General features: G+C 41.7%; 1 protein-coding gene across 5 annotated transcripts in view; it reads right to left on the minus strand.

The window, feature by feature from the left end:
* The window catches only part of ATP2B2 (ATPase plasma membrane Ca2+ transporting 2), a 1884743-nt gene that overhangs the window by 1573557 nt on the left and 284495 nt on the right, over window positions 1-26691 (minus strand). The window lies entirely within an intron of this gene.

The following is a 26691-nucleotide window of genomic DNA, read 5'->3' on the forward strand; positions in this document are numbered from 1 at the left end:
GGTATGGTGCTGTTCCGCATTACATAGGAATCATTGGTTGAACCTGTGAACTGGGCACAGATGTTTGAAATATACAGATCTGACAGCAGACAACTTGCCTGTTGACTAAATTGAAGTGTTTTCTGTTGCAATAGGCTTGTCCACTGGCATGCACTGGAATAAATTCAACATAGGTGCCATCAATGAGCCTCACAACCTGTGGGAGGCAACCAAATCCATAGATGTCAACCTTCACATTGGGTAAATCCTTATGTCTGGGGAACCTGATATAGCTGCCAATGTGTTTTATCACTGCTCTAGCATGTCTTTCAAAACACCACTAAACATAGGTTGTGACATACCACCATATATATCCCCTATATATTGAAATGACCCTGTGGCCAGGACGTGTAATACTGCTGCGAGTCTCACAATGGGTGGTATACATGTTAGATTATTGTTTTGGGGCATGAGCACTGGCTCCAACTGACAACATAGATCTTGCATATTCTGCTTTATTATGTCACATTGTTCCATGGTCTGGAGGTCTGAAAACGGATGGTAAACTGGAGGTTATTGCATCTTCCCTCTCCCAGAGAACCTATTTGTAAAATTAAATGAGTAGGAGCATTAGTAACTGTGTCCAGACCAACATATCTGATGATTAAGACCAAAGTCATGTGACAAAACATTACTGACTGGAAAAACCTTACACCCATTACACATCAAAACTGTCTACTACTCAAGGTCCAGCTATGATCCCTATAGTTGTTGAGACGTGTCTACTACATATTTGTGCTCATAGCACACCTATCTGCTCCTTGCCCCTTCATATTGTGAAGTATGCTCCGACCACCAGAAAAAATGTCACCAGTGGGTTACAGTGCACTGTGGTTCTGTGGCATCTGTAACCAACAACGCACTACACTGAGGACTGTGTAGGAGAATCTACATATCAAGGGCACTTTACATCTGTTGAGATGTTGCTGCATATTAATAGATATTGTACATATTTAAAAAAAAAAACCTGTAGTTTCAACTGCCAAAAGGGCGGATGCCTGACCTCGTTCATTGGACTTTAGGAGCCTCCCGCTGCTGGCGGAAGTCGACCATGCTGTGGGCACTGCCATAGGCTAATGTTGTTAATGGTGATGGTCAAGGACTAATGGCTGTGCCTGTCGGCGATGATGACCGCGTATGTAGTGTGATGTACGCCACGCTTCCCAAAATAACTCACTTGCCTCCTGACACCTCCAACTCTTCAGCTACTGTGTGCCGCCTCTGGGAGCAATCATGCCAGGCCAAGCAGGTGAAAGGGCCCCTGCCATCTCTCCAGAGAAGCTGGAAACACTTGTCGAAGAGGTCCTTCCCCTGTAAGGCCAGCTCTATGGCTCACCAGAGGAACAAGGAACTATCTTACATACATATGTGTCTATTTTCAAAACCATCCTTTCCTTCCTTACAGGCTAAAATGTGCCTCTGAGTCTCAGGTCATCATTTGGTTGCCTGCTGTGACAATCTGTGTTCCATACATAGGATGTATACATTATGGATTGTGGAACCCTGTACTCTGAGTATTTCAAATTACCATTGTGTTTTGTGACGCCCAAATCATGCCTTTTGCAAACTGTGGTATGAGCCTTATGTAAAACTCACTGAGCCCTTCAGAGTGTCACACAACCCTGAACTCATATATCGATGGCCACAGTATGTACTGTCATGCATGGAAGTGATGGTAATGCGCTGTTCATGTAGGCTATGTACACTCAGCCTACAGAGAGCAAAGCTGGTTTAAGTCTTTTCACAGTATGGGACATAGCCCAAGCTAATGCACAATAACTGTGGCAATGCATCTGAAGCACTAGGCCCACTCCCTGTAGACCTTCTGATCCTTGGATGTGCCAAAATGAGTCTTTTGAAGCAAAGTTTGGCATGCATGCCTTTACACTGACTATCTTAGGAATGGGGACTGAGGTAAACACCTGACATGGTACTTAGGGCCAGATGTAGCAAAGGTTTGTACCCATTCTGTGCCTATGGGAAAAAGTGTTTGTACATATGGCCCTTATTTTCATTGACCCTCATTGTTATTGTGTGTCATTGCCTACTAACAGGCCTCTTTCTCCCACACATCTGTTGTCACCTTTCCAGAAGTAATGTTTGTACAGTACAGGCCTATTGCACAAGTGAAAAAAACACACTGCTGATAAGTGGTTGATGCAGGGGAGATCATAACATGTGAATCACTAGCTTTGTTTCATGCAACCAATCAGACCAAACATACCTGGGTATCTTGAATGCCATTAGGAGTGCCACATATGGTAAGAGAGGTTCCCTGTGATACACCCCACACAAACCCACTCAGAATTGGGATGAGATTCCATTATTTAGACCACATTTCTACACATTCACAGAGAAGAAGCTTCCCGTGACACCCATGCCAGCCCTTTCATTGTAACCTATGTCCTATGGTGTAGTTAGTACCATGGTAGTTGCCTGTATGGACAGTATGCAGCGAGCCAATGTGGCTGGATGTAAAGGTGTCTGTACAGTCATGCACAAGTAGTTCACCCTTCCAAAAGACACAGTGGTATGTTGTGTTTCATAGAGGCTCACATAACAGGACATTGTTAGAAATGGGGTCTTTGGTTGACAGTCAGGTTACCCCTGTTCAAGCAAGGACCCTCATTCTAGTCAGGGTAAAAGAGAATCACCCTCAGCTAACCCCTGCCTACCCCCTTGGTAGCTTGGCAGAGCAGTAGGCTTAACTTCAGAGTGCTAGGTGTAAAGTATTTGTACCAACACACACAGTAACTTAATGAAAACGCTACAAAATGACACAACACCTGTTTAGAAAAATAGGAAATATTTATCTAAACAAAACAAGACCAAAACGACAACAATCCGACATATACAAGTCAAGTTCTGAATTTTCAAAGATTAAACTAAAAAAATAGCGCTTAGAAACAAAAATGCTTCGATGAGATGTTAACACGGAGTCGTTCCCAACAAGCCGACACCAGCGGCGCCAGACACGGAGTCGTGTAGACCCCCAAGTACAGTACCTTTGGTGAAGAGTGAAAACAAGCCGATGCGCGAAGTCGGGGATCGCGGCGTCTGTGCGAAACGTTGAATCCGCGCACTTCGAGCGGCGTCGGTCACAACGTGGTGCAGCGACTTCCACGGAGTCGCGGACCTCAGCGGGGCTGCAGCGGAGTCGGGCCTGCGAAGAGCGTCGCGTTCCAGCGAAGGTTACGGCGGCGGGTGCAGGCGGCGTCACCGGATTCAGCAGCGACGTCGGTCCGGAGTCGTCCGAAGTCGATTTCATTGGATTTCCACCAGCTTTCCTTTCAAGGGCCCAGGGACTGGATAGGGCACCACTTGTCAGAGCAGGAGTCTCTCCAGAGACTCCAGGTGCTGGCAGAGAGAGGTCTTTGCTGTCCCTGAGACTTCAAACAACAGGAGGCAAGCTCTAACTCAAGCCCTTGGAGATTTCTTCAGAAGATGGAAGGCACACAAAGTCCAGTCTTTGCCCTCTTACTCTGGCAGAAGCAGCACTGCAGGAAAACTCCACAAAGCACAGTCACAGGCAGGACAGCACTTCTTCCTCAGCTATCAGCTCTTCTCCAGGCAGAGGTTCCTCTTGGTTCCACAAGTGTTTCTAAAGTCTGTAGAATTGGGTGCCCTTCTTATACCCATTTTTGTCTTTGAAGTCACCTTTCTTCGAAGGGGACTCACACCTACATGTGAAATCCTGCCTTGCCCAGGCAAGGCCTCAGACACACAACAGGGGATTGGAGCCTGCATTGTCAGAGGCAGGCACAGTCCTTTCAGATGAGAGTGACCACTCCACCCCTCCCTCCTAGCAGAGATGGCTAATCAGGAAATGCAGGTTACACCCCAGCTCCCTTTGTGTCACTGTCTAGTGTGAGGTGAAAAACAACCCAACTGTCAAACTGACCCAGACAGGGAATCCACAAACAACGCAGAGTCACAGAATGGTTTAAGCAAGAAAATGCTCACTTTCTAAAAGTGGCATTTTCAAACGCACAATCTCAAAATCAACTTTACTAAAAGATGTATTTTTAAATTGTGAGTTCAGGGACCCCAAACTCCACATGTCCATCTACTCTCTGGGGGAATCTACGCTTTAATCATATTTAAAGGTAGCCCCCATATTATCCTATGAGAGAGACAGGCCTTGCAACAGTGATAAACGAAGTTGGCAGTATTTCACTGTCAGGACATATAAACCACTGTATGTCCTACCTTATCCATACACTGCACGCTGCCCTTGGGGCTACCTAGGGCCTACCTTAGGGGTGCCTTACATGTAAGAAAAGGGAAGGTTTAGGCCTGGCAAGTGGGTACACTTGCCAAGTCGAATTTACAGTGTAAAAATACACACACAGACACTGCAGTGGCCGGTCTGAGACATGATTACAGGGTCACTTGTGTGGGTGGCACAACCAGTGCTGCAGGCCCACTAGTAACATTTGATTTACAGGCCCTGGGCACCTCTAGTGCACCTTACTAGGGACTTACTAGTAAATCAAATAGGCCAATCATGGATAAACCAATTACATACAATTTACACGGAGAGCATATGCACTTTAGCACTGGTTAGCAGTGGTAAAGTGCTCAGAGTTCAAAAGCCAACAGCGACAGGTCAGAAAAAATAGGAGGCAGGAGGCAAAAAGATTCGGGATGATCCTGCATAAGCAAAAGTCCAACAGACATGTTGCTTGGTACTGGGCTACACTATGTCAGTGGGCTTGCTTAGTCAGTGTAGGCCATGACCGGGTTTGTGATTAGTCAGCAGCTGACTCCTAAAGTGAGCATTTAGGTCCCTGTACTTATCATCATGTGTGCTTTACACATGTTGTGTGTTGTCAGTTCCAAAATGCTTTCGCTAGGTGATTAAAAAATGTGTGCTACACAACCAGTTGGCCTTACAAAGTGCAATTGTGACCTCTTCATTTGTCTGTTGCATCCATACATGTGAACGTCCATCAGAAGCATGTGATTTGGAGAGCCATTGCCCAGAAGGTGCAGATCCTGGGGGTCTATCAGCTGCGGAGCATCCACTGGTGAAAAAGGTGGACGGACCTGAGACACTGGTTGCAGAAGATTGTGGAGGTCCAGCAGGGACTGTCGCTTAAACGTGGTCTGGGTGCACGCCGGACGCTGACACCCCTGTTGGCTCAGATGCTGGTGGTGGCCTACTCTTAGCTTGATAAGCGTTTGAAGGGAGAACAACAGCTATAAGGTGGTGAGACCTGGGTTGATTTATACCTGCTACATTGCCAGGTTGATGTGTTAGAAGCAGCCATCTCCCCATGAATATTGGATATGGCCAATGTGCAATACACAAGATGAGCGATTGTTTGTGTAGGTATGGTGGTTGGTGCATGGTGACCTTGACTCTTGTCCTAGTGACCAGGGAAACAAAAGAGTACAGTCCACTAACAATATACTCTCTTGAGTAGACACATTTCTGAGTGCAGTAGTCAATCATCTCATGTTATTTCATGTTGTGGGTGTCATGTGTATCCAACAGTCCACTTATCTTCAGCATGTCAGCCCCAACATCAAATAACATGAGGTAATAGATCATTGTACTCAGCCATGTGTCTGGTGAAGGGAGTATATTGGCATCTATACAAAACAGGCCACTTGTCCTCAGTGTGTCAAGAGTGCTAGTCCCTCACTACTGTCCCTCATGTGGTGGTAGCCATCATACATGTGACACAGCAGCCATTGTCCTTTGTGTGCAGTCACTGAGCAACACTTTCCCCTGGCAAGTAGGGAATGAAAAGTTAAATGATTTCTGTAACATCACTGTTGGCATCAGTATTTGTGCCTACATGTTAGCATGTGTACCTTGCACTTTTGTAGTAACATTCCCACTAATGTTTCAAACATGATCTACCTGTCTTTGTGGAATGATGTCTGATTCTATCACATATGTGTACATACCAAAAGCTCTTGTTCAATAGTTTCATATAATGGTTATACAGTTTATGTGTTACCAAATACAGGAGTGTTTCAACACTGTTTGTTGGATCACACATACCCTAACGCTTTACTCCATGTCATTTTTCATGAACAATTGCAGATGCAATGAAGGACATGACAAGTAGACCTCCAGTTCTTACTTGCTCACAATTTGCATTTCCGTGTAATTGATGATGAATCAATTGGCTAAGTGCTTTGCACATGTCAATTGATGAAAGTTCATTACCTGACTGTTGATATGCATCAGGAAGTGCCATGCAAAAATGTTGGAATCATATGTGTGTGTATACTCAGTAAACCAATGCAATCTGTGTTTGCATTACATAAAGGTACATAGATGTGCCTTCCCACTGAGAAACACCTTAAAGGCCATCTTCAGATTTTGTAGTCTTCCTAAGCCACAACAGCATTCAGTGTACTAATGCTTTTTAGTAATGCAATATTAGAAGGGTGTTCTCAGCAGTAAAAATTGAAACAGGTGATTTCCCTGGGTCTAGCTGATTCATTGTGCTGTGGATATTTGTTGACAAATCTCTCAGACATTTTCACCAGATTGTCTCCGGTGTACCTTTCTGCGCAAAATATGTTAGCTAGCAATGCAACATTAGTACAACTTCCATTACACTGTTTTGACAATATACCATTGATTACTTTTTACACTGTGACATGGGTGTTTCCATGTCACATTCTTTGGTCTACTGTACTCCTTAATGCAACATGGCTGGATTATTTGCCCATCATTTCATCCTGATGTGGTATTGTGTATCTGAACATTTGCTGATTACAGGACCGTGTGTTGAACCTGTGAGACTGTCCTTGGCATTTGATAGCAACGGTGTAGTGATGGGTGCTACAAGAGCCAAACCATTAAAGGTGAAAAGGTCTCATACTTGATCCATGGGTATTGTGATTCGACAACTTCACTTATGCAACTCACAATGTCTGTGATTCTGCTTTTCCTGTGGGCATACGTTTACAGTACTAGCACACATTAAACAAATGTCCAATGTACCTCAGGGGGAGAAACGTAACTCAAAAGATGTTGACAGTGGCCAGGCAGGTAAAAAATACTTACCACATGAAATAACACCCAATGCAATGCAATTTGGTCACATTCCACACATCCATCCATAGAGCATTTTCCCTTGTCCTGGGTGACTCTAACACTGGTTCCAAAGTCACATATTACCAACCTCAGCAAATGGATCATCAATCAGGGTGAAACAAACACAACTGTAGTCATGCCTCACATACTAATCATGAACATCAAAAAGATAGAAAAGTAATGACAGGACCAATGTATATTAAAGCTAACAGCTGAGCCTTATTTACAAGACTCCAAAAATGGAGAATAGGCCACTGGCCAGTCCTTGGTTAAAGGTGTGCTGAGCACACTGCTGTCACCGCAACTTGCCTCACAGATCACTGTCACGGAAACCTCCACAGGAAGGGGCATTTAGTGGGCATTCCAGGCACCTCAATGATCGCCTTTGGGTGGGGTGGAAATGGGTTTAGGATGGGTGGGTGTGGTCCTGGGAGGGGTGGGCTTCACTTTGGAGAGGTTGGTTTCTTCTTGGGTGTGGGTGGGGTATGGTAGGCTCCAGGGGGGTCAGATTCCACAGGGGAGAACTTGGGCATGGAATGGATGGGTCAGGGTCACTTTTGCTTTGGGAGTGAAATGGGTTCCACATGGGTAAGGGCAAGGGAAAACATAAAACTTTCTTTGGGAAAATGGGAGGGGCATACAGGAGGGATTAGGGGTTGGGAGGTTCAGGAATTGCCTATGTCTGGTGTGGCTTTGGGTGTGTGTTAGTATGTGTGTGCCTGATGTATGCTTGCATTTAGTTGGTGTCTATTGCATGTGTGAGTGTGGTTGTTTGCATTTTTTGGTGGCTTGTGATGTGGATGTGATGGGTATGGTGGGAGTGATGGAGGAGTCCGTGTGGGTTGCAGTGGTATCTGGAGGTATGGTAGATGTGGTGGCTATGTCTGTGGGTGTTGGGGTGGTGTCTACGGGTTTGGTGGATGTGGTGACTGTGTCTGTGGGTGTTGGGATGGTGTCTGGGTGTAGGGTGGATATGGTGAATGTGTCTGTTGAGTGCTTGTGTCTTGTACTGTTTGTGTTTATGTGTCCTACTTGTGGCTGTTGTGTGTGTGTGCGTATGTGTGAGTGTGCTTTGGACAGGAATGGGTATAGTTTAATTGGATGGGGAAGAGGAAGGTGGTGGGGGAGGATTGTGGGGGTGGAAGGCTGCTGTGAGTGAGGAGGCCAGAGGCTTAAAAGATCTCTGTAGGCCAGACATAGCACTGTGAATGCCTTCCAGGTATGCAACTATCTGCTGATGGTGGGTGCCCTGCACCTGGATGGCATTCGGAATGACAGTCTGATCCACAGAGATGCTCCTCAGGCAGTCAATAGCCTCCTCCTTCAGGATAGCAGAGGTAACAAGGGGAGGGGATGAGGTATCTGGCGTGAAGGAGATGGTTACCCTCATGGGGGAGCGGTCCCAGCCAAGCAGGTGGGGAGCAACAAGGAGGGTGGAGATGGAACTGGGGGTGATGGACAAGGATGGAGCAAGTGCAGGTCCTGAGTATTCCCCCACCACTAGGGAGTGTCCACTCGTGGTTGACTCTGAAGATGATGATGTTGATCTGGTCTCCTCTGTGGCACTCCCCTCATCCTCTAGGCCACTGGGTCCCTCTGGTCCGGTCAGATGTCTGGTGACCGGAGGTACCGTGGCCAGCTGCTTCCACACTGATGTCGGCCCTGTCTCCTCCACTTGCCAGTGATGAGGCCGAAAGGCCAAAGACAAATAGGATCAGTCCATGTGCCGGAACACACTTGAACAACAGCTTTGATGAGAAAACATTACCATAATATACAGTAGCCCACAGCCACAAGGTCCTCCAAAGTACCTCCAACATTAGCAGCACCACACATGGTGGATGTTCAATTGTGCTACCTTCCTCTACAATTGATTGGATTTGTGTCCGTTTTCATGTGTGTACCTTACACCTACTTTATCAAAATGTGTGACCCATGCTGTTACTCGAATGTATTCTATCTATGCTATTGGCTGTCCCTGGTATTTATCAGGCCACAGTTCCTGTGCAAATAGTGCTTCTCTGAGGCATGTGCAAAGTGAAATGTGTCCCAGGGCAGCAGCCTTCATGGGGTACCCATGATAGCACCCATCCCTCTTCTGCAGAGATTGTTTACATTGTGTGCTTTGGATGTTTGGCACACAAATTAATCTGCATTCCATTTACCTTACATTATCTTGCAATATGGGTGATATATGTGTGTCCATTACAAAGATTTTGCAGGGGATGTGTGTTTGGGGTCAATGACACTCCATACATGTGTATGTGTTCTGTCACAACAGGCCATGGCATGTGTACAATGTGAGGTTGTCACTTTTATTTGCAGGTGTGATATTGCTGTGGATTTGTTTTGTGTGACACAATGTTATGAACACATCACTATCCCTGAAACTCCAACCGAGGCACACAAAATATATTTGGGGCACGGAGCACAGCCCACATACCAGGTCAATGGTGGCCCGTCGAGTTGAAGTAGAGTTGGAGGAAACGGGTAGGTGATTAACTTGCCATTGTTTTTCTCCATGAGGATGTTGATTTTTTGTCCACCATCGAGCAGCACGAGCATCAGAAGGACATGTGGGATCAGCTCAATGGGTGCAGCAGATGTGTGAGTCTGCCAACAGGTGAGTTTCACCCTGCTCAAATGTGGTGGTTGGACCACCATGGTCAATTCAGTGAGAAGCAACGTCTTGATTGGGATGTTGGTTGCACTTGCAGTCCACTATCCAGTAGATGCATTGGCCGATCTCGCCAACACCATGATCTAGATTTGCAGGCGGTGTGGGCGGCATCACGTTGGTCTTTCATCTATGTAACTGCATGTATCATACTAAGGGGGTCAGGCAACCACCATCGAGGCCCTAAATCAAGAACTATTGCAGATGTTCACACACTGGCATGAGAACATCTCCTTGCTATTGGTCTTTTGTCATTTATCCCCATATGTTTTTCCTGCTTGCATCTTTCCTATCTATGTACCATGTTACTCAACTCCAAAGCTACATTAGGGAAGCCAAGAACCCAATTTATCAACATCTCAATGGCAAAAGGCTGATCATAAGAGAAAGCATATCATCAACATATACCTGCTCCTACCTATTAAGTGGGAAATTAAGTAAGGCTTTCCACAAAACAGTTTCAATCTGATCTGCCAGATTTACATCCGAAGTTTATTTGTGCCTATTTCCTTCTGCTGTACAGCCTAAACTACCCTTTAATAAACTACCCAATAAATGGGATGCACATCTGATTCTCCACGTCATAATGTTGATTCTTTTTATACTGCAGATTTAACAAGCTTGTTATTTTTGTTTCCTGCTTTTAAATCTTATGTTTTTTATTCTAGCTCTTCACAATACACAGTAAAGATTTCTTGGCTGTGAAAATGTGACCTCTATAAAAATGCATTACAGGCAATATCAACGGGAAACCAAACAAAATGTCATCAATAAAGCTCAATTGCAAAAAGGGTTCAACTAATAAACAAGTGAATACAAATACTCAAAATAATTAAAACAAGTGAAAAATGAACCAGTGAGTTTAATGGGACCCGGGCACTCCTTGTGAGTTTGTCCTAAGAAAGGATTCTACTTCCAAATTTGCAAAATAAAATGTCTACAGGACCAACATGGATAAATTATATCATGTGAGTTCAAGAAGACTGAGAGCATCTTATATTGGAGAAAAGTCAAAAGCAATCTTGCAAACCCAAAAGCTAAAATCTAAGCAAAGTCAAAATGTAGGTGACTAGAAAGTGAATAGGTTTGGTATGAAAGTTGATCTTCATGATGGAGCGTTCTACTTTTTTTTTTTAGATCTTTCAGAACTTGCAAATCTGTGCCAGGACAAAATTAAAGGCTGTATCCTTCTAAGCCGTAGAGTATAAGATATGTCTTTCAGAAGTCCTTGTTCAAACTAAGATATCTGATTTAACAAGTATAAACTCCAAATGATTATTCATAATGATACTTAGTGTATATAGTTTCTCCCCGCTCAGAAACCAAGTTGATATATTAGATTTTTTAAACTAGTAAATGTATGTTTCCCTTTACCAGATCTTCAAGAAAACTTCATGCTAGGTCTCAGCCTTGGGAAACTATGAAACTATGCTTGATTGTTTTTACCATCCCAAACCACATAGAACTATTTCATTCCACACAAGAGGTTTCAGTCCTCTCAGAATTCTGGTATATATGGTTACATTGAAATTCCTTGATGGCTTAAAACCCTCTCCATACTGGTTACAACCCTGGATACTGGTCACTACCCACAATAAAAGCATGACTGGTTACAAACTTTGATAAACCTTCATAAAGTGCTATCTGGCAGCACACTTTTAGTGAATGCTTTAGCTGCTCACAAGCATTATGCCCAGTGTGGTAAGAATGCCTAAATAGGTAAATGTTTAGAAGTATGTATTCCCAATATTACCACTGGCAGAAGAGATATAGCTTATTCATATATATTTACAACTACCACTTTTAATACAATTTTATTTAAGTTACGAACTGTGAAATGAATGCACTAAACCAAACAAAATATACAGTGATCACAGCTCAACATACAAAAGAAAGGTGTGACATCACAAAAGGTGAGTGTTCCTTTTTATTGAATATTAACCCTGACAGCCAAAACGTCTTGTTACAATCTTCCTCTCATGACAAAATGTGAAATCTCAAATACTATTCAACACATTAGTTTGATCTTTCAGTTTGCCCTTCTCCCTGAGGATAGTAGCTGTGGACAGACAAACTTCCCTATCTACTTCTATACATATAGCAGATCAACATTTTGAAATGAAATGATTCCTCTTTCAGCAATCAGAAACTATATCAGACCAGGAAATCAAATAATATGTTCTGAAAAAACCTGTTTAAATTCTTTATAAGTGGGAAAAACAGGCAGGCCCATAAATATTAGATTAACTGTACAGTCGCGACTATTGGGTAACTCCACAATAAAATCCATCTAACCATATGCTAAGGTCTTGGCGGAGTCACCTATGCATCAGCAAATTGATTGATTTAACATGTAATCTCTAAATGTTGTCACAGATTGACCACTTTGATGTGTAGCTTTTAACCTAAATAAATAAACTTGGCAATATAAAATATCTACTTGCAGCTGACAATCTCAGCAACTCCAGCATGTCCAGCAACTTTGGAATCATGAAGCCAGTTCATACTCAGTGGTCTTAACTGATCTGATGGTAAATTAACTTTATGTATGCACTTTAGTCAGAAATGCGTCAACATTATTTAAGGCTTAGTTCATTAAAAGTATTGATGGATCTTCTGTTGCTTTGTTTTCAGCCTCTGAATAATCTTGCCATAATTTTTTTTCAGCCTTCTCATTCTGAGGACCTAGTCTATAATTTACCACAAAATGATATTAAGAGAAAATCAAAGTCTATCTTAGTTGCCTATGGGTGTCTGAGCTGATTTCGAGAACTGCACATTTCTGTGATCTACATATACTTCTATAGTGTGGTTGACTCATAACAATTGTTGTCTCTATTCTTCAAACAATGTCTTAGAGGCCATGAATACCTTGTCACAGATTATATATTTTAACTCTGTTGATGAGATGTTCTTGAAAACATAATCTCATGGGTGGGCATCACCAGTATTTGGATTCCTCTGAGATAAACCATCTCGCATTGCATGATAAGATGTTTCCATCTCAACAATAAACAATAATATTAAAATATTGCATTTTTGGGTCGACAGAGAAACATTCTTCCAAAAAAACAAAAAGTCAGATTAACTTTGTATGATGAAATAACAATTATTCCTTTCCATAGTAATTTGGTAATGGGTCTTATGATTTCAGAAAGCAGATACATGAACCTCCTATAAAAAGTGGCTAGGCCCAAAAACTTTAAACCAAGGTTTATTTAAGTAATTTCATTATTGCTGCTACCACTTTCTTTTCATCTAGTTTAATAATTCAAATGTATCGAGGTACCACAAACTCTCCACAGAAGTGTTGTGAAAAATGCAATCATCCAGTCAAAGGCAAACATTCCCACTCATGCAGCACCTAGGAAAGATGATTTTCTTTCTTTGGACATCAAAACATACTACTATTCTGAAAATAATCAAACATCAATTGACCTGTCCTGTCAGCGCAATCAGTACATGGATTATGTGAGGTCAATCAACACACTCACCGAATTATCTTAAACTGAGAAGCCTCTATGAAATCAAAATGATTTATTTCAAGATGTTTTCCAAATCAAGAAAAAGGAAAATGTATGCAAATAAAACCTCATTAAATCTGAAAATAAGTTAGAAATTTGCACTACCTTAACATCCTCTGGAATCTTTTTCTTATCAACTGAAATTTGCATGGATTGTGGAAGTTTACTATTCATATAATATTAATTCCCAGAAATTCGGACCAGATTCTAACAGCTTTGAAATCACCCTTTGCTGGCACTCTGACAAAATCATCTTTATGTGAATTAGATTGCATCTTATTCACAAACATTTGCAAACTGACTTAATGCCTGATTTGTGTGTTAGAGGAAGGAGTACTAGGATGGCAGAGACCATCAAGCTAGCAGTCAGGTTTCACCTCTGTATGTAGAAAACAACCAGAGTTTCAATGGTTTCCATATATATACAAAACATTTGGAAGAGAGCTACCATAGTTTTTAACAGTGGTTCATCAAACTTTTACCTTTTTTTATTTTTCAGAAACAAAATCCCAAAGCAGGAAACATCCTTTCAAAACAATGAAATTATTTTATAGAACAAGTCAACTGTGCCACATTATAAATGTCATTTACCAGACTCACTGTCGATGATTAATGTAAATTAGTCTGAGGAGGAAATCTGTTGCTGACATTAAGCCCCAATAATTTCATGTGTTTGTTCGATGAAATGATCAATGATGCAATGCACATATGCAGTGTATGTAACATAACTACGCATTTTCATTTCTCAAAATTCCACAGAACCCACCTCAAATAACTAGAAAATAATGAGGAAGACAAATGAAAGGTAGTCAACAACCATTTCAATACATTTATTTAAGTAAAATATAAGGCATGTGTAAAACAATGACAAGCACTTGTCATGAAAATGAACTGCGTCAAAGTATGTACTACATTCTGCATTGAAGTTGGAAAAACTGTAGCAATTGTTCACAAAGGAGACATAACTAAGATGTATTGATTTAAGATTGAAAAATAAGAAAGGTACAATGTTGCTTTTTTATGTTGGGGGAGAAGAAATGACAAAGCAGGAAATTGGACAAAAACATTCTTAACTGAGATGGTGGAAGAAGTGGAACATGTGGACTCCTTATATGAAGCTTCATAAAATTACAGTAGGGCTTGAGTGGAAGAATAATGAGGAGAAGGGATGAAATACCCTTGTTCATAAACAAAGATGGCCCTTTTTACTAAATGTTACCTGTTCCCAGGTTTAAACAAATGATAAGAGTGTCATATAAGTCAGGAAGGATGGTCTGATTTACAAAGTTTAAATTAAAAAGGATAGCTGATGCTAGCAGTGTAATCCCTACAATACTGTCACCATGGTGATCTTATCACTGGGATCTAAGTTTTCATGCTTCTGTGACTTGTTTAGTATCCTCTGAAAGACCAGAATGTATTAAAGAGTCTACTTCTGCAAGCGGCCAACAGAATACAATTGAAGGCCATCTATTGGAGACACCAGATGTACTATGAGCATTAAAGCTCCTCTTTCAAATGTCAAATTCACATACAGTACATTACCCAGAACACCGAGGTCTGCATCTGTGTTCATAGCTAGGCACTACAAGGCACTACAAAGGAAATGCATGGACATATGTGCCTCTTGCAACTAGGCTAATGGTGTAACTATGATTAAATTGTGCATAAACTGCCATCAACTTGTTCACACTTTGTAAAGGATGCTAATTGCGATTATGAAATTTGCAAGAATTGTTTTTGACAAAGGCATGTTTTTTACACAATAAAATGGTGCAAACATTTTAAAAGTCATAAAATGTGTGTTCTAAATAGGCAAACGAACAGATCTTCCAGTTTTTGGCTGAAATCTAAGAAACTGGTAATTAGACTGTAAGTGGTACTTGTCAATATGGATAGGCAGTCCTTGGAGAACATGCTGTCATTAACAGAGACAAAAGACTGCAAGGACATTTCATGACAATGTTAATCTCTTTAATTAACTATCCAGCCCTTAAAGAACGACTCAGCTGGCATTAAAGTGTTTTCTGATCTCCAATATACTTAGTGTAGATTGTGAGAATGACTTAAAGCAGGAAATCAATAACATGGACATTATGAATATAACTGACTGCATTGTGCCACTATACAATACACTAAAATAATAATAACAGGCATCAGTTTCTTTGAAAAGGTTAGTGCAGCGTAGGTAGCTGCATTTTTCTAGTTGTTAAGAGCCTATGAATCTTTAAAGTCTGAAGTTGCAGGCATATTACGGTTTGTCAACTAGGCAAATGTGAGTTCCTAAAAGCATCTACAGAAGAAACAGATGTCGTCAACCTCCACTGTTCCCATGTGATCTGTCCCTTAAAATAAATTTGAACAGGATCAACATTGTGGACACTTCACCTATCCTTGAGAGGTCTATAGTAAATAGCAACCCAGGGATACCCTTGATCTTCACCAATAGCTGTGTCCATGTGACTTGTACTTTGCAGCTTCAGCACCCATCACAAAATAGCAAGTTTATCAGAGGGTACAAAATAGCATGTTTATTAGAGGCTGCAAAGTACTCTCATAGATACCACTGTGACAACAAACTGGAAGGAACCTTTAAGTGTTGCAAAGGTTTCATAGGCAAAAAATTAGTGTCACTGTAGAGGCAAGAAAAGTCATACAATAGCGACATTGTGAAATGGAGGATGAGGCTCTGATAGTTACAGCAAAATGTTGCCAAGTGTTAGTCCACATGGTGATGCTTCTTGCTGAAACAATGTCCCAGATAACAAAACCTACTACAGACTTAAAATCATACAAGTCTCCATTGCTGTTAATTCATCTCCAGCAAAATTGTTCAGTAGATCCAGGGCAGCCATGTTATGCCTGCGCCTGGGTGTAATTCTAATCACTCTGGAGTAACTGAAGTGATTACAGTAATTGTATGTTACTCTTTGACACATAATTACATATAATAATGTTATTAAGTCCATTCTTGTAATTATTAATAATTAAGAGGAAGTATTCCTACAGTAAGTGTACACTTAGAGAGACTGAGTGGCTGCTCAAGCTGCTATTTGTGTTCTGTTGCATTTAGTCCTATTTTCTTAGCTCAAAATGCTCTCTTGTGTACATTTTGGACTCAAGGAAGCATTTTTGTGCTAAGAAAATAGCATCCAATTTAGAATTACTCTTCCTGCATAATTCCATGTAATCTTGCACTTATAGGTAATTCCACATTTCTCTGTTGGAAGGAATTTCACAAGTTATGTCCACTCCTAGTTAGGACACAAAGTACTTTTCTCAACTCAGTTAGTTTGAGGCATCTGTGGTGACATCTTTACTTGCCTGCTTGGACAACAGAAATATGTCCCCTGTGGTGCTCATCTAGAGTCACTTGAGAGGAGTGTATGTCTTGAGCACTGGGAAGGTACAATGGCATTTGACCGGATGGCATTTGGCGTGCCTGTAGAGGTACAAATCTGAAGGGGGGTAGTCAGAGCCAAAGGGTGTAATGATGTACTGGCAAAATGCAATTAAATGCTAGAAATGGTAACTTATAACAATATCATCTCTATGCATGGATAGTGTCAGAACCGAGTTTCTACAAAGGTGACTGAATACTTTACATTGAAGAGCAGTATCGTATTGATTTTATCTGCTTAGTACAAGTTCTCTCCCCACAATAATGGGACTAAATGCCACAGAACCCAGGCAGAAATAGGAACTTTTACATGTAGTGCAAATTGGACTGCTGTTATGTGTATTGTGATATGTTTAAGTCTGCCAAACAATTAGATTGTTAGACCACCTTCATTGGTCCAGAAGTGGATGCTGAATGTTATGCAAGCACAAACACCTCTATAATAATTCTCCATGGGAAAGGATAGAACAACCTCACATTGGGGGTGATTCTTACCTTGCCGCCCGCCAAAGTACCCCCGCCAGAACACCGCACCGCGGTCGTCAGACCGCTGCGGTGATTCTGGGTTTTCCACTGGGCTGGCGGGCGACCACCAAAAGGCCGCCCGCCAGCCCAGTGGAAAACAACCTTCCCACGAGGACGCCGGCTCTGAATGGAGCCGGCGGAGTGGGAAGGTGTGACGGGTGCAGTGGCACCCGTCGCGTATTTCAGTGTCTGCAAAGCAGACACTGAAATACAAAGTGGGGCCCTCTTACGGGGGCCCCACGACACCCCATACCGCCATCCTGTTCCTGGCGGGCGAACCGCCAGGAACAGGATGGCGGCATGGGGTGTCAGAATCCTGAGCTGCGCCGCCATGGAGGATTCATTTGGGCAGACCGCCGGTTTTCCACATCTGACCGCGGCCAAACCGCCGCGGTCAGAATGCCCTGCGGGGCACAGCCAGCCTGTTGGCGGTGCTCCCGCCAACCCTGGCCCCGGCGGTCCATGACCGCCGGGGTCAGAATGACCCCCATAATGTCACATAATATGAAGTGTGTAGCCTCAAACATTCAAGACAAAGATTCTCTGATCAGCTTTATATTTGTATTTTCCAATAAAAATAGAAGGCAAAAGAATGTTTCAAAACCAGAGAAATTCAGCAGTTATAGTTAGAGTTTTTTCAAGTAACCATAACTTTTGACCCAAGGTGTCATGCACTGATAATTAACCCAGATATTACAGCACTCATGACAACTTTTATAACAGCAATACAAATAGCAATGAAACATTAGAAGTGAAATTATTGATGAAAAAACTGTGCATGGGGGCCATGAGTTATAGGTACCTCAGGCCGCGAATTATAGTTTCTTGAAATAAATCTAACTATAACTGTTGAATGTCTCTGGTTTTGTGAGAGTAAATTCAGAACCTAACTATAACCTCCCTGTAACAAGTGAATTTCTAAGGTTGTTTTAATTCAATTTCCTAACTATAACATTCTGCCACTTTTGTTTTCTAAAGTATATTTATATATATATATATATATATATATATATATATATATATATATATATATATATATATATGCATATATATATATATATATATATGCATATATATATATATATATATATATATATATATATATATATATATATATATATATATATATATATATATATATATATACATAAATATATATATAAATATTACCTAGTGGCGGTTGCCACTAGGTAGTTATAGTTAGGACCTAATTTCTAAAGAAAAAGTGTTTTTGTTTTGCTAATAACTTTGGCACTTTTTGAAGAATCTTCACAAAATTTTCCAGAAGAAACAAATGGTGCTCACTTCAGCTGCTGTCCAGAATGTTTTGTGGTGATGCGCCAATAGGGGGCAGAGAAAAAGTAGGTGTCCCAAAATGTGTTTTCCCCATTCATTTTTACATAGGGAATTTGAACAATGGTAGAGCTCAAACTGCTGGACGGAATTACACCAAATTTGGCAGAAAGGTAGCTCTCTTTTTGTGATTTAGTTAGCATGGACAAGAGTGATAGCTACCTTAAGGCACAGGTTAACGTTACATGAAAGAACTCTGACCATAACAGCTGAATTTCTGTGGTTTTCTATGGTTTTGTATATTTGAAATTTGAAGCTAACTATAATGTCCCTGTAACCTTTGATTCTTTTAAGTGAATTTTAATGTTTTTTTAAATATATATTTAATATATATATTTTATGATATGGATATTTGAATATGTAAGGATACATAATATATAGATTTTCCTTACCTTATATGGGACCCTTTACCTGCCTAAACAGTCATTAAGCAAGCTAGCATTAACCTCTGCCACCTTTCAGCTGGTGTTCAACCAATAAAGAGGGGTGAAAAGGTTGTGGTGTGAAATTCCTCCCAGCGACACACAATAGGCTGACCTGACTGGGCAGAGATGACTCCTCTTTGCTCAATAAAATATTCATGGTTGGGGCAATGCCACCTCGGGATGACACCACAGAGTCAAACCCTGCACAACAGATCTGTCTGAAGCACATGTAAACGCTGTAAATAAATCATGATAAAAAAGTAATTGTTCTAACAGTATGTTGAATAAATTTAACAAATGAGAAACAGACAATATCAGTACAAACATCTCATAGAAACTAATCTACAGGCCTACAATAGTTGAATTTTAAACTACAAAATAAAGTCAAAAATATGATTTCCTCAATCCTATATAATAATCAAAGAACATAATATAGTGAATGGTCAATTGTTCAAAATGTTTGTCAAAAGAGCAACCAGGCAACACAGCTAGTTCTTTCATATCCCTTTCTCTGGAAACGTTATTAATACATATAGTATATTAAACCTAAAACAAGTAATGCACGAGTGTAATGTACATCACCAATTGATACAAGATAAGGCTCAATAATGTTGCAAGTAAAAACTGCCATATACAAGTTAAATGTAGTTTTCGTTGGGTAAGCAAGAAATTCTGGCTTTTCTGTTCAGTTGAACTCCTCTCTTTCACATACTTTATTCAAGGTATACAATACCCATTGGCCAAGGAGAGACACCCTTAAACAATTATTATAATTAGGTAGTTAAAAGAAGGTTCCTTTATTGGACCATATTGATAGCCATAGCATCAACAGGCAGTGTTTGATTGTACCATTCAAGTTAGAAATTCCCAGTTCTGCATGACAGATAAATTAGGATACCCTTCTCAGAAATGTCAGTAATCTTTATAAGAAGGAATTTTCAGCCATCTCTATCCCCTTAAGAGGACTGTAGGCCCAAAGTTTGATCCACTTAGGTTACAACATGAATACATCTGTAGTTGTGGAATGTCTACATTTTACTAAGTGGCAGGATTGCAATTTATTGGAGAATCTGAACAGAGCATCCATAGATCTTTCCAGCTGCTGTAACCTAGCTCTTTATAAATTATTCCAGTAAAGGCTGAATTGAAGGGTTCCCTCAGTTACTGGAATCCTTTACATTATGAACACAAGTGTCATCAATATAGTGCAATTTATTTTCAGTAGACCTCAGGCTGCACACCATGAAACTAGATTTAGCAACGTTGGTTTTAGATCCAAGTTCTTCGTAAAGGTTACAAAGATATGAAGTAATTGCTGTAGCCATTGGATGTGCAGCCCATTAGCACAATGTCACTGGCATAAAGGAGTTCCAGAACTGGGTGTGCACATTGTATGAGCCTTCATTTCATTAACTTAGAGAGCAAATAGGAAAGGGGCAAAGGCACTCCCCTAAAGGATTCACCTACTAATCCCAAAGGAGTTGGTATATTCTCCTGAGAAGCATGCAAAGGTATCAACATAAAGCTGTGCATAAAACAAACAGTTGCAGTGTCCTACCCCGTAGCTAAAATTATATGCTAAGTTTCAATTGATTCACTAGATCAAAGTCAAAGGGGATACCCATAAATGCGAGGTGAATTGCTCCACAATTGGCCACTAAACATTTTGCAGTCACAGGATAAAGATTAAGGCACTGTGTTGTTGCTCTTAGTCCTTAACAGAAGCCATGCTGAATCTCAGAGATAATTAAGTTATATAGTGTACAGCGTTCCAATTAGGCCAAGAGGACCTTCCCTGCCACTACTATTGAATCTAGCAAGGATATTGTTTTATAGCAGAAGGGATCTGTTTTGTCTCCTTTTTAAAAAATCAGGAGAATAACTGAATGTCTTCAGGACCTGGGGGTTTTGGATTAGGCCCAGAAGACATTTTAATTACACCGTAGCAATTGGAGTAATTTTGGAAATTTTGTTTTACTCTTTTGACGTACATCACCTAAAATGATGTCACTATGTTGGTTTGTGTAATACTGGGTAATATTACCCAAAAATTCTACCGCAGTACCACAGGTTTAACAAAAATATCACGCACACAAGGCTGCTTGCTGTTGCTTTTTGTATTCTGTTGCATTTAGCACTATTTTATCAGTGCAAAATACCCCCTCTGGTACATTTTGAGCACAAGGTGGATTTTTGCTAAGAAAATATCGCTCAATACTGGGTTATCTTCCTCACACAATTCTGCGTAATCTTGTGTAATTTCTCTGTAGCTTTGTTTAATTACGCTACAGCTAATTACGCAAGTTATGCCCACCCCTAGTTTGGACTGCATAGCAACATTTAACACATTGGTGATTAACATGGTCCATAGATTCATATTGTCAATAAAGATGTTTGAACCCCATCAGGACACCTTCCCTTTTGAACTCTTGGCAAGTGCTGTTGTAACTTCAGTAAGATCAAAAGAAATTGGCACAACTGGCCTTTCCCTAATCACTTCAGATGGTTGGCTGAGTAGGCTGATAGGGGCTTAAGTATTACAGAAATGTTCTTCCAAATCAGAGGTAGGAATGACAATTGAGAGAATCCACACAGCCACAGTTTCCCTCTCTGGCCGAGAGTCAAAATCCTTCAAAGACTCAGAGCCCTCTCTGGGAATTGAGGTCTTCATCTTCAGGTTGTCCTCTTTCTCAGGAAAGCTCCTTCATGTCAACCACTCAAACTAATTTCACAAAGTGTATTTTTAGGCTCACAGACAGCAGGCTCTAGAGGTGGTGCACTCTGCTCCACTGTGCGTGGAGAATCAGAATATGAGCCATCTGCGATCTCAAGTAAGGTGGTCCCTTTCTCAGAAGGGGTGCCACCGAACCTCAATGGAGCTCACCTCAGTTCTTCAGTACATCCACCCCACTGGCTAAGACTCTCTTCACTCATGGCGACTTACTCACTGTCTCTCAAAGCCATCTTTATGGGTGCAGTATGGCATACAAGCAAGGAATATTCACAAATCACCTCCTCTAGGGTCCAGTAGTAGAGCACCTCGTAGTGTGGTTTTGTGGTGATTCACTTTATTGTCCAGCAGTATCACCAACATAGCAAGAAACTGGGATGGCGGGTGATGAAGGCACAGATTGTGGAACAAAAAGAGAACCTGAGAAATAAATAACTGTTCACCCATGTTTCTGGCTACACCTCCTAATAATATATATATATATTATTTTTTTGTGGAAAATGTATTGTCATTGATTAATAATAGTGATAGTTTAATATAGGTCAGAGTACGCAAGCATGAGATACAGCTATAATAAAAAAAGTTACCTTAAATAACCCCTTCCTATGCCGAATATGTAATTGTTAAAATAAAGTGGTGCACCTTTTCACACGTACCATAACTTATACACCTTTCTGGTGCAAGATTGTTGTTAATAAGTGAAGGTAATACATTTAGAAATGTTTATGAATAACTACTTATTCTGTACATGCATCCCACTTACATTGAATTCACCAGACTGCCATTGTGACACTCTCTCCGAAATGCCCATAAATCTAAATTAACTGCACACATTTATGTGGGTGCGTGTATGTGTGTGTGCGTGTTTGTGGTGTGTGTGTGCGAGAGTTTGTGTGTATACACTACAAACACACGCATAGACAACTCACATCTTTATGTGTTTTACACCTTACATGAACTAATTTTTTACAGACACTAGAACTTTTTTCAGATGAAAGAAGCTTTATAAATGGGACTTTAGTATCTATTTTTTACAAATATTTCATTGGTAAATAAACAATCACTGAACTTTATAATAGATTTGGAAAAACGATATTACTTTCTTTTTAAATTTGCAAATAAAGTTGGATGATTTTCTTCCAAAATATTAGAAATACATTGATAATGATTTTTCAGATATTTACTTGTGAAAAGACAACAGCAATATTTTTAAATGTAAAACAGGCATTTACAAAATGGTGAAACCGCTTTCCATTCAAATGTATGAATACTCATAAAAATGCTAATAACATGTTTTCCCCTTTTTATAGGTAAAAACAATCTAGCATTTTTACAACTGTTAAAGAGAAAGTTATTTGTTGGAGAATTGTCCAGACAAAATTACAAAATGAAACTACAACTACAAATTACTGTGGAGTTCACTTACATTCATGATCAAAAGTGAAAAAAATAACAATTTGCCAAAGCAGTAATTTAAAAAAAATCTTAATTTTACATTTTGGTGAATTGTAAAATGATTAATTTTGACTAGCTTCACTATCAAAAATTAAATGAAGCACATTTAATCATGGATGCCAATTCACCAAAATGCCAGGGGTAGCTGAAGTGACATCACGTGCCCCTTGACCTCCACTTTGACCCACATACACATTTACACATGCACACAAATCCACACTTACACACACACACTCTCACCTACAAGCACGCACAAAAAATACATTTAAAAATATTTTTACTTACCTCAGCTGCCATGGAAGGGCATATTCACGTTTTTATTAAACTAATAGTGAATAATTTATTCACTATTAGTGTAATGAAAAATTGACCGAAAGCAAATAGAGAGGAGTTCCAACTGGCGTACGTGGGACAAGCTGCCACTGTGTTCCTGGCACTGAATTTGCCACCTCTGCAGCGAGGGGTCACAATGGCAGTTCCAGGGGTTTCAAAGGCCACGCCAGGGGTCACAGCTGCAACACCTGGCGACCCCTAAATGACATCCATTTGCTTAATACTGTGTAATGAAAACTCAGTAATGCAATGTATGCAAGCAGCAAACCTCAATTAATTGTGTTTAAGATTTTCCTTTAATGATTAATATTACCTAACCAATACCATGAATTAAAATTAGGCATTTTTAAGGCTCCCTAAAGTTCTACAGGGTGGTAATTGTATGAGGCTGGCCTGGCTTGTAGTGGGTATCAAGGGGTACTTACACTCTGTACCAGGTCCAGTTATCCCTTATTAGTGTAGAAGAGGTGTTTCTAGCAGCTTAGGCTGATAGAAGGTAGCTATAGCAGAGCAGCTTAGGCTGAACTAGGAGACATGCAAAGCTCGTACTATACCACTGGTGTCATATGCACAATATCATCAGAAAACACAATACACAGATATACTAAAAATAAAGGTACTTTATTTTTATGACAATATGCCAAAAGTATCTCAGTGAGTACCCTCAGTATGAGGATGCCAAATATACACAAGATATATGTACACAATACCAAAAATATGCAGTAATAGCAAAAGGAAGTAATGCAAGCAATGTAAAGTTACAGTAGATTGCAATAGGAGCACATAGGTATAGGGGCAACACAAACCATATACTCCAAAAGTGGAATGCGAACCACGAATGGACCCCAAACCTATGTGAGCTTGTAGAGGGTCACTGGGACTGTAAGAAAACAGTGAGGGTTAGAAAAATAGCCCACCCCAAGACCCTGAAAAGTAGGTGTAAAGTGCACCTTTAACCCCCAGAGAGCACAGAAGTCGTGATAGGGGGTTTCTGCAAGGAAGACCAACACCAGCAAAGCAACAACAGTGGATTTCCGGACATGAGTACCTGTGAAACAAGGGGACCAAGTCCAAGAGTCGCAACAATGTCGAGAGTGGGCAGATGCCCAGGAAATGCCAGCTGAGGGTGCAAAGAAGCTGCCACTGGATGGTAGAAGCTGTGGATTCTGCAAGAACAAAGAGGGCTAGAAACTTCCCCTTTGGAGGATGGATGTCCTACGTCGTGAAGAAGCTTGCAGAGGTGTTCCCATGCAGAAAGACCGCAAACAATCCTTGCTACCTGCAAGGATCGTGATTAGGGTTTTTGGATGCTGCTGTAGCCCAGGAGGGACCAGGATGTAGCCACTTGGATGAGGAGACAGAGGGGGCGCCCAGTAAGTCAGAGAGCCCTCATAGAAGCAGGCAGCACCCGCAGATGTACCGGAACAGGCACTTGGAAGAGGAGTGAACTGGAGTCCACCCGAAGACACAAAAGGGAATCCCACGACGCCGGAGGGCAACTCAGAAGGGTGTGTACTGCAGGTTAGAGTGCCGGGGACCCAGGCTTGGCTGTGCACAAAGGAAATCCTGGAAGAGTGCACAGGAGCCGGAGCAGCTGCAAATCACGCAGTACCCAGAAATGCAGTCTAGCGTTGGGAGGCAAGGACTTACCTCCACCAAACTTGGACTGAAGAGTCACTGGACTGTGGGTGTCACTTGGACAGAGTTGCTGAGTTCCAGGGACCACGCTCGTCGTGCTGAGAGGGGACCCAGAGGACCAGTGATGCAGTCTTTTGATGCCTGCGGTTGCAGGGGGAAGATTCCGTCGACCCACAGGAGATTTCTTCAGAGATCCTGGTGCAAGAAGGAGGCAGGCTACCCCCAGAGCATGCACCACCAGGAAACAGGCGAGAAAGCCAGCAGGATGAAGCGATACAAGGTTGCAGTAGTCGTCTTTGCTACTTTGTTGCGGTTTTGCAGGCGTCCTGAGCAGTCAGCGGTCGATCCTTTGGTAGAAGGTGAAGAGAGAAGTGCAGAGGAACTCTGGTGAGCTCTTGCATTCGGTATCTGAAGAATTCCCCAAAGCAGAGACCCTAAATAGCCAGAAAAGGAGGTTTGGCTACCTAGGAAGGAGGATAGGCTAGTAACACAGGTAAGAGCCTATCAGAAGGAGTCTCTCACGTCACCTGCTGGCCCTGGCCACTCAGAGCAGTCCAGTGTGCCAGCACACCTCTGAATCCAAGATGGCAGAGGTCTGGGGCACGCTGGAGGAGCTCTGGGCACCTCCCCTGGGAGGTGCAGGTCAGGGGAGTGGTCACTCCCCTTTCCTTTGTCCAGTTTCGTGCCAGAGCAGGGCTGGGGGATCCCTTAACCGGTGTAGACTGGCTTATGCAGAGATGGGTACCATCTGTGCCCATCAAAGCATTTCCAGAGGCTGGGGGAGGCTACTCCTCCCCAGCCCTGACAACTTTTTCCAAAGGGAGAGGGTGTAACACCCTCTCTCTGAGGAAGTCCTTTGTTCTGCCTTCCTGGGCCAAGCCTGGCTGGACCCCAGGAGGGCAGAAACCTGTCTGAGGGGTTGGCAGCAGCAGCAGCTGCAGTGAAAACCCCGGGAAAGGTAGTTTGGCAATACCCGGGTCTGTGCTAGAGACTCAGGGATCATGGAATTGTCTCCCCAATGCCAGAATGGCATTGGGGTGACAATTCCCTGATCTTAGACATATTACATGGCCATGTTCAGAGTTACCATTGTGACGCTATACATAGGTAGTGACCTATGTATAGTGCACGCGTGAAATGGTGTCCCCGCACTCACAAAGTCCGGGGAATTTGCCCTGAACAATGTGGGGGCACCTTGGCTAGTGCCAGGGTGCCCACACACTAAGTAACTTTGCACCCAACCTTCACCAGGTGAAGGTTAGACATATAGGTGACTTATAAGTTACTTAAGTGCAGTGGTAAATGGCTGTGAAATAACGTGGACGTTATTTCACTCAGGCTGCAGTGGCAGGCCTGTGTAAGAATTGTCAGAGCTCCCTATGGGTGGCAAAAGAAATGCTGCAGCCCATAGGGATCTCCTGGAACCCCAATACCCTGGGAACCTCTGTACCATTTACTATGGAATTATAAGGGTGTTCCAGTATGCCAATGTGAATTGGTGAAATTGGTCACTAGCCTGTTAGTGACA

Source organism: Pleurodeles waltl, chromosome 9 (assembly GCF_031143425.1).
Source record: "Pleurodeles waltl isolate 20211129_DDA chromosome 9, aPleWal1.hap1.20221129, whole genome shotgun sequence".
Classification (NCBI taxonomy): domain Eukaryota; kingdom Metazoa; phylum Chordata; class Amphibia; order Caudata; family Salamandridae; genus Pleurodeles; species Pleurodeles waltl.